The following is an 8,854-nucleotide window of genomic DNA, read 5'->3' as shown; positions in this document are numbered from 1 at the left end:
CCTCCTAAGATAAAGATGGAGCATTTATCAACTAAGCTAAGCACACTCTGGTGGGTGTGTTCATTAGCCTTCCCAACAACAGTACTTAAAGTTACCTTTCTCAACGTGCTTATCAGCACATGTTCATTTTTATATTTGACTTGCATGATTACTGATCAATAATATTGAAAACTTTGAGGATTTTTCAATTCTACTGGCAATTTCTATGTCTTCTTTTGATAAACATCTAGTCAGCTTTCCAACTTATTTTAATTGAGTTTTTATCTTGAATTTTTGATTTATTGAATTGCTTGAGTTTCTTAACCATTCTGGATATTAACTCCTATTCAAATACTGTTTGCCAATATTTTTTCCTATTCTAGTATATGTGAAGCTGAAGTATGCAATGTTTCCCATTCTATAGAGTATGATTTTGCTCTGATCATTTCTCCTACTCTACAGGATCTTTTTGAGTTTTTTTATGACCCTATAAACCCACATGCTAGTTTTCATTCTGCTGCCTGTGCATTTATGGTAATATCCCAAAACTCCTTCCTCAGGCTCACATGCTAAAAATTTTCCTTTAAGCTTTCTTTGGGTAATTTCATACTTTTAAAAACTGTTTTTATTAATTCTTGGAGAGTTTCATACATTGTACTTTGATCATATTCACTCCCATTCCCATTCCTCCTGATTCAATCCCCCTTCCCTGCCCACCCAACTTAAGGTACTTATTTTTTTAACCCATTAAGTCCAACATGTACTGCCCAGATATTGCTGGGTGTGGAACTATCCCCTGGAGTGTGGTTGAAGTACTAGGGGTCATACTCTTAAAGGAAACTGATTCTCCCTCTCCTGGCACATATCAACTATCAATAGCTCTGTAGCTAGGGCTGAGGCTTTGTGCCAACTTCCCATTTCCATGCTACAATTGTGTCTGGCTTGAGCTCACACAGTCTTTTAAATGCTGTCACAACCCTGTAAGTTGATATATGCACTTGCCCTGTTGTGCCCAGAAGATACTGTTTGCTTGTATTCATCCACCACCTCTGGCTCTTACAATCTCTCTGACCCCTCTTCAGAAATGATCCCTGAGCATCAGGAGGCTAGGGTGTGGTATAGATGTCCCACTTAGGACGGAACATTCCATAACCTTTTATTCACTGGACCTTGACCAATTGTGGGTCCGCGTGCTATTTACCATCTACTGAAGAGAGAAGCTTCCCTGATGAGGGTTGAGAGATGCACTAATCTATGGGTTTAAAGACAAGTCATTAGGAGTCAGTGAAGTGTATGCACATTTAGCAGAATGATAGTTAGTCCTCCCTGCCAAGCCATGTCTAACCATAGGTTCTTGGTCCCAGGAACTATGCCTGGTATGGGTTTCATTTGTGAAGTGGGCCTTAAACCCAGTCAGAAAGTTGTTTTTTATTACCAAAATACTTGTGCCACTATTGCATCAGTGGGCATATCTTAGACTGCCATTTGTGTAGTTTGAATGATTCTTAGTTGGATAAGATGATGATTACTCTTCTCCTCCTATACTATACATAATGCCTTCTAGCAATATGAAAGCTAGCCAATAGGCATGAAGTTTTGAGGTCAGTACCAACTTGATTTCTCCATGGTCTGTGACTCAAATGTGTGGTTTCTTCAGCAATCGGATCATACTGCAAAGTTCTGGAGGGAACCAAGAGCTATGGCCATAGCCTGCAATATTTGTGGGGTCATTGGGATACTTTTGGACAACAATTTCAAAAGAGACAACCTATTCCTGGCACTGCACTTTTTAGTTGGTAGACTGTAGTGTCTACTAGTATAGTGTCTAATTGTCACCCTGTTATAGAGTAACTCCATTTAAACTCTTTATATATTTATAATGTGTATATTTTAGGATGCTTCTACAGTAGTAGATTTCCATATGACTCTTTCAACAGGGCTTTAGTGTTAGCTTTCCCTTCCCATACTTCACCTTGATCAGCGATCTCATCCCCCACTGCATTTTTCCCTTCTTGCTACATTTATCTCACGGCATTCTATCTCCTGTCCAGTGCCGGAGAGCCGCAATTGCCAACTGTAGTGATTTATAATACGGTCATATTTGTCATTTTTATTTTTACATGTCAAAATGCCACTTTAATTTTCCTTTTTATTAAATTTTCATGAATTTCGTGCAACATATTTTTATCACAGTTAGACCCTATCTTCACCCTTCTTACAGAGCCACCAGATTTCATGTATTGTCACATATATTAAGGACTGACAAACCAAATTTGTGTTGCCAAATGTCCTTCAGTGTGGGTCCATTCACCAGAGCCTGGTTAATGTATTTACTGCTACAGTCTTTAAAAATTATTTATTTAATAACCACATATTTAGAAGAAGCATTTCATTACGACAGCATTGACGTATTCAATAACAATTCCAGGGCTAAAATGCATCTCTTTCAAAATTGGCTGTAAATTTTTAGGTTTTCAACTCTCTCCGTCTTCAGAAGTTTCAGTTGTCAATATTTCCTCAGGTAGGTTGAAGTTTCTTACCTACTTCCCCACTTCTATGCTGGGATTTTGAAAGCTTGCACTTGTGTGGGTATTGTGCATGCTGTTACCATAGCAGTGTTTTTGGAAAAAAAAATTCAAAATTGTTTTGGCTATGCTGAGTTTTGTGTTTCTATATGAAAATTTCAATATTTTTTCAATTATTATGAAGAATGGTGCTTGAATTTTGATGGGGATTGCATTAATCTGTAAAGTGTTTTCGGTAGGATGATTTTCACAATATTAAGCCTACTGATCCATGAGTTTGGGAGGTCTTTCCATCTTCTTATATCTCTTCATTTCTTCTTTCAGTGATTTAATGTATTCTAAGGTGGTTGTTTTGTTTGTTTTGGGGTTTTTTGTTTGTTTGTTTGTTTGTTTTTTGTCTTTTGAGACATGGTCTCCCTGTAGCCCCAGCTGGCCTGGAACTCACTATGTAGACCAGCCTGGCTTTGAACTCACAGAGATCCTCCTGCCTCTGCCTCCCAAGTGCTGGGATTAAAGGCATGCGCCACCATGCCTGGCTATTCTAAGATATTTTATGTTTTGATGCTATCATGGATGCAATTCTTTCCCTAATTTCTTTCTCAGTATGTTTGTTGTGGTATATAGGAAGTATATTGAGTTTAGTGTGTTAATTTTGTATACTGCTACTTTGCTGAATGTGTTCATCACTCTAAAAGTTTACCAGTGAAGTCCTTAAGGTTTTTTATGTATAGAACCATAGTTTGACGTTTTCCTTTCCAATTTGTATCCTTATTTACCTCCTTCATTTGTCTTATTGCTCTAGTTAAGATTTCCAGCAGTATATTGAACAAGAATGGAGAGAGTGGACATTATTGCCTTGGTCATGATTTTATTGGAAATGTTTTGTGTTTTTCTGCATTTAGCATGATGTCGGCTGTGGGTTTTTTATACACTGCCTCTATTCTATTGATATATATCTCTTGTATACCTAGGTTCTCTAGGACTTTTACCATAAAGGGATATTGGATTATGCCAAAGACCTTTGCTGCATCTAATGAGATGATCATGTGGTTTCTGTTATGGAGTCTATTTATATGGTGGGTTACATTTATTTATTTACATATGTTCAACCATCCCTGCATCTGTGATATAAAGCCAAATTGATCATGATAGAACACTTTTTGACAAACTCTTGGATTTTGTATCCAAGAATTTTATTGAGAATTTTTATGTTCATCAGTGAGATTAGTCAATAATTTTGTTGTTGTTGGGTCTTTGTCTGGTTTAGGTATCAGGGTAATACTGGCTTCATAAAAATTATTTAAAGCTTTTCTTCATGTTTAAGAAATAATTGGAGGAGTATTGGTGTTGTTTCTTCTTTGAAAATGTAGCATAATTCTTTGTTGGATCCATCTGGCCGTGGGCTTTTATTAGTTGGGAGATTTTCAGATACTGCTTGTATAACAATGGCTGTTATTAGTCTGCTTAAATCATTTATTTCATCTTGTTTTAACTTGGCAGGTCATTGTTTGTAGAAAATTATCCCTTTGATTTAAATTTTCCAGTTTAGTGAAATATTTTTAAAGTATGTTCTTACGATGTGTTGAATTTCCTCAATGTCTATTGTAATTTCTCTCTTTTTACCACTGGTTTTACTAATTATGTCCTCTCTCTACTTCTTTTTGTTAAGTAGGCTAAAGGTTTGTCAATTTTGTCAATCTTTTCAAATAACCAACTCTTTATTTCACTGATTCTTTGTATTTTTTAAATTTTCAGTGATTTTTCTCCCTGATTTTGATTTTCTTTTCTTATTTTTTTGGAAGCTATTTGTTCTTATTTTTCCAATTACTTCACACTGATCATTTGGGCCTGTTATTCATTTTCTGTTAATTTTTCTAGTTGGTGAGAGATAGGCCTAGTTTTGCTGTTCTATATGTGGGTATCCAGCTTTACCTTCACAATTTGTTGAGACTGTCCCTTTGCCATTGTGTGTTCTTAGGTAATTTGTGAAAAATTGGATGGCTATAAATATGTTGTCATTTCTGTTCTATTTGTCTGTAGGTCTTTTTTATGTCAGTGCCATGGTGTTTTCATTCCTATAGCTTTGCTGTATATCTTGAATTGTGATATTGTGATGTTACCGGCTTTATTCCCACTTCTAGATATAACTAGAGGAACTGAATTAGCATGGCGAAAAGACACCTGTGCTCACCTGTTGACTGTGTACTATTCACAATAGTCAGGATACGGAATCAACCTAGATGTCCATCAGTGGATGAATGAATGAGGAAAGCATGATGTATATGCACAATGGAATATCATTCAGCTGCAAAACTGAGTATGAAATTTTGTTCTTTGTAGTTGAATGGCTTGACTGTGAGGATACTATTGTAAGTTAAGTAGGTCAGGCACAGAAAGAGAAACACCCTCATGATCCCAATCATAAATGAAAGCTAAAAACTTGATCCCACGGATGTTGAGAGTTGAATAGAAATTATAAGACCCTAGAGAGAACTGGAGGAGTAGAGGAAACGAGAGGTCCAGTCCCATGTCATCACAAGCCAAATGTGATATTCAATTAAAGTACTGTTTCAGAGGGAATACAAAATAGCAGGAGCAAAAAGTTACAATATTCTGTGGCACATCTAGATGAATATGGTTAATAATGCATTTGTTATATCTGTCAAAGCAAAAATGAGGAACTTTAATGCTCTCATCAAAGGGAAATGATGGTGTATAAGGTAATGGCTACACTAATTATCCTGACAGTCACTACTCAGAGCATATATAAGACTGCAATCCCATTCTGTGAGCCAGAATTGTAGTCCCTTATTGTGAACTGGAGTTGTGGTACCCTCCTAAAAATCAAAACATCACATCATACCATATATATATACATACACACAAATATCGTCAGTCAAAAATCATGTTTAATTTTTTTAAAAAAACACCTTCCAACTAAGTGCATAAGACTACTCCGTGCTCACTCTTGAACAATGTTTTATGTTGATGATATGTGTACATAGGCTTTTTCTAAGAGTTCCATTTGATAGAGGGAAACAGCTATAGAGTAATATAATTAATTGCAGATAAATGTGGCACATGCCCTGGGGGGTGCAGAGAAACACTGTTAAAAGCAGGGAGTGTAAATGCCCATTGGGGAAGATCTCATGGGTCAGGAGCATTTGACTTGTTATCAATTTTTTTCTAGTATTTAATAACTATTTTCAATTATTATACTCTCATCCTTCAATGAATTTTGCTGTTGAGAAGTCTGTTTGAATACTACTCATTTGTCTTTGTAGGCAATCCCTCTAGTTAGATGTTTTAGATCTCTTTATCACTATGTTCTGTAGTATCCGTAAGGTAGGTGCATGTGTGGATTTCCTGGTATCTGTCTTCTTTGGAAATATACTTAGGTCCCGAATCAAGGAACACATTTGCCTTTAGGCGTGTTCCATCTACTCTTCAAATACTGTTCCCCGGGCTTTTGATTTTGTACTTTTCCAGTCAATATCAGACATGATGTTTTCCTTTCTATTTCCATGTGTCTTTCTTTCTGTCTTGTTCCATTCCATTAAGCCTGCATATCACACATTCTTTTCTTTTTCCCAAGATGATTTACTCCTTTTATTCATCTAGGGAACTCATAGGTCAGGAAGCAGCCAGGGTGCCTTTTCTGGGACATTCTCTAACCCAACCAGGCACCACTTTAAAACTCCATTGCAAGGTACATTTGTGCCTTAACATGTGTGGAACTATTTATAGCAACTTCTTAGATCTGTGATCCCATTCAGAACATTTTATATCTATTTTAAAAAATTGTTCAACTCATAGGCTCTAGTTCTGTTTTATTTTAAATATTTAGTTCTAGAAGAATATTTTATTTTATTGCAAATATCCTTATAAATTTTATATTTGCATAGCATGTTTTCAATTGACATCTTCAATAACAAGATGTTTATTTCATATCTATAGAAGGATACAATTCTTTCTTTTTAAATTTTTAAAAATATTTTATTATTTTATGTATATGTGTGTATTGCCTGTATGTAGGTAAGTGCACCTGTGTCATGCAATGCCTGCGGAGGTCAGAAAAGGCTGTTGGATCCCTTGGAACTGGAGTTAAAGACATTTGTTAGCTGCCATGTGGGTGCTGGGATTTGAACCTAGGTCTTCTGAAAGAACAGCTAGTGTTCTTAACTGCTGAGCCATCTCTCCAGCCCCCTTAAAATTATTTTTATTTTGTGTGTATGAGTGTATTTTCTTCGTGTTTGTAAGTGTACCCACGTAGTGCAATGCCCTAAGAGGTCAAAAGAAGGTTTTTGAGTCCCCTGGAACTGGAGTTAAGGATGGTTGTTGGCTGACATATGGGTGATGGGAATCAAACCTGGGTCCCCTGTAAGAGCAGTGTTCTTAATCACCGAGCCATCTCTCCAGCCCCCAATTATCCTTTCTTATCTACTCTTTATCATAATGGGTTACTGATTCTTTCTTATTTTGAGCCAAGGATTTATATTTGGTGCCACCTGTGAGAGGCTCTTCACCCTAAGGTACGAGGTTATGATACGATGTCCTATCCCAGCTTGTGACCTCCTGCCTATCCGTCCCAAATGTGTAGTGTTTGCTCTTGCCACACTTTGCAGCATTTCATTAACCTGGAAAAAGTTTTTATACTAATTCCTCAGTTTTGGAGATTCTGTACAGCAGGTATAATATAGACATTATACCAAATATAAGACGTTAGGCTGATGACTTCCAATAATTAGGAATGACTAATTTTTATCAGGAATATAGGAAAAAAAGGGAAGAATTCTGTTTGCTTTTCTTCTCAAAAACCTATAATTTTATTTAGTCCAACGATTTTAAATATGTTTGAAGCCCCTCAAAGATCTTACTGTCTTAACAAGATTTGATTATTAAATTACAGAGGTTCAGGCTTCATCTGCTTTAATCACTAAAATCTGTGAGAACTGCTGAGCAATTAGGAATCTCATTGCATTTCACCCCATCTCTGGAGCAGCTGAGGCCAACTAACACTGCTGCCCTCCTTTGTAGTTCTGATCTCACCTCAGACCTGGAAACACTGCTTTCTGTCCTGTGGAATAATCTTATCTATTCATCTTCAATATTTCATTTTATAATATTTGTATTTACTTTTTTAAAGCTCTATAGATTTTTGCCTCCAAGTTCATTGATGATCCACATTGTCTGAAATTGAAATCTTGAATATTTGTTTCAGGAAGCAGCTTTCAGATGATATGTGTATGTAAGCTTTTATAGGAAAAAATAATTCTTCTAGAAGTTCCATTTGATAGAGGGGAAACAGCTATATAAGTAATATAACTACATGCAGATAAATGTGACACATGCTGGGAGGAACTCTCAGGGTTCTGAGGAGCACTGTTAAATGCAAGGAGTGTTAATGCCCCTTGGAGAAGATATCATGGGACAGGGGTGTTAAATCTTCACTCTGAGAAAAACAAATGCACAATTTGGGCTTGAATGAATGAAAATACACAAAGAGACACACTAATTTAACTATGCCTAATACAAAGCATAATCTGGGATAGTAAAGTTAGGTATATTATCCTTACATTAAACATATGTCTACTGCAATTTCTGGTTTAGTAATTGGAGGCAAAGCCGAAGAATGTGTGGAGCATGGTGGTACATTCTTATGATCCCAGAGACTACAGTAAAAAAGTTGTGAGTTTAAGGCCAAACTAAGGGCTGCAGGGCAAGTTCAATGCCAGTCACAGCTGTCTAGTGTCTACAAAAGGAAAAATAAATTTTAATCTGAAGAAGGTAGTTAAGGTTGAGACTTTGAAGAGATTCTGTTATGCTGAATTCAAACTGCAGGATTTCATTCAGGTTAATGCCACCAGCAGGTGTGCGTCCTGGAAAGCGCATTATGAAAACAATCAATGTGAAAGGTGAATTGAGAATGGGATTAAGAGGCCATTGAAGTAAGACCATAGAATAATGGCGGCCGAATCTAAGCAAAGGCATTGTGACATTGTGGCACTGAGAATTTTGCTAAGGGACACACTAGAGAAAATACTGTCAGTAAATGTAAGCACCTGCAGGACTTGGAATCAGTTACAGTAAAAAAAGTGAAGACTCGCCCCCAGTTGTCTAATTTGAGCACCTGAGTGTTTACGTTAATTACTGAGGTAGAAACTACAGCAAGCATATGTTCGCTTAAAAACAACATATTTAACTTTAGAAAAGTTAAATGTGAAAGACATTTATATAACAATACGCTTCCCTCTAACACACACACACACACACACACACACACACACACATGCAATTAAACCTCTTTTTATACAAACACACAGGCTCATAATTTTGTCATTTTTATGCAA

This window comes from Nannospalax galili, unplaced genomic scaffold, assembly GCF_000622305.1.
Source record: "Nannospalax galili isolate Female #2095 unplaced genomic scaffold, S.galili_v1.0 scaffold168, whole genome shotgun sequence".
In the NCBI taxonomy this organism is placed as follows: Eukaryota; Metazoa; Chordata; class Mammalia; order Rodentia; family Spalacidae; genus Nannospalax; species Nannospalax galili.
Note: the sequence above shows the minus strand (reverse complement) of the source record.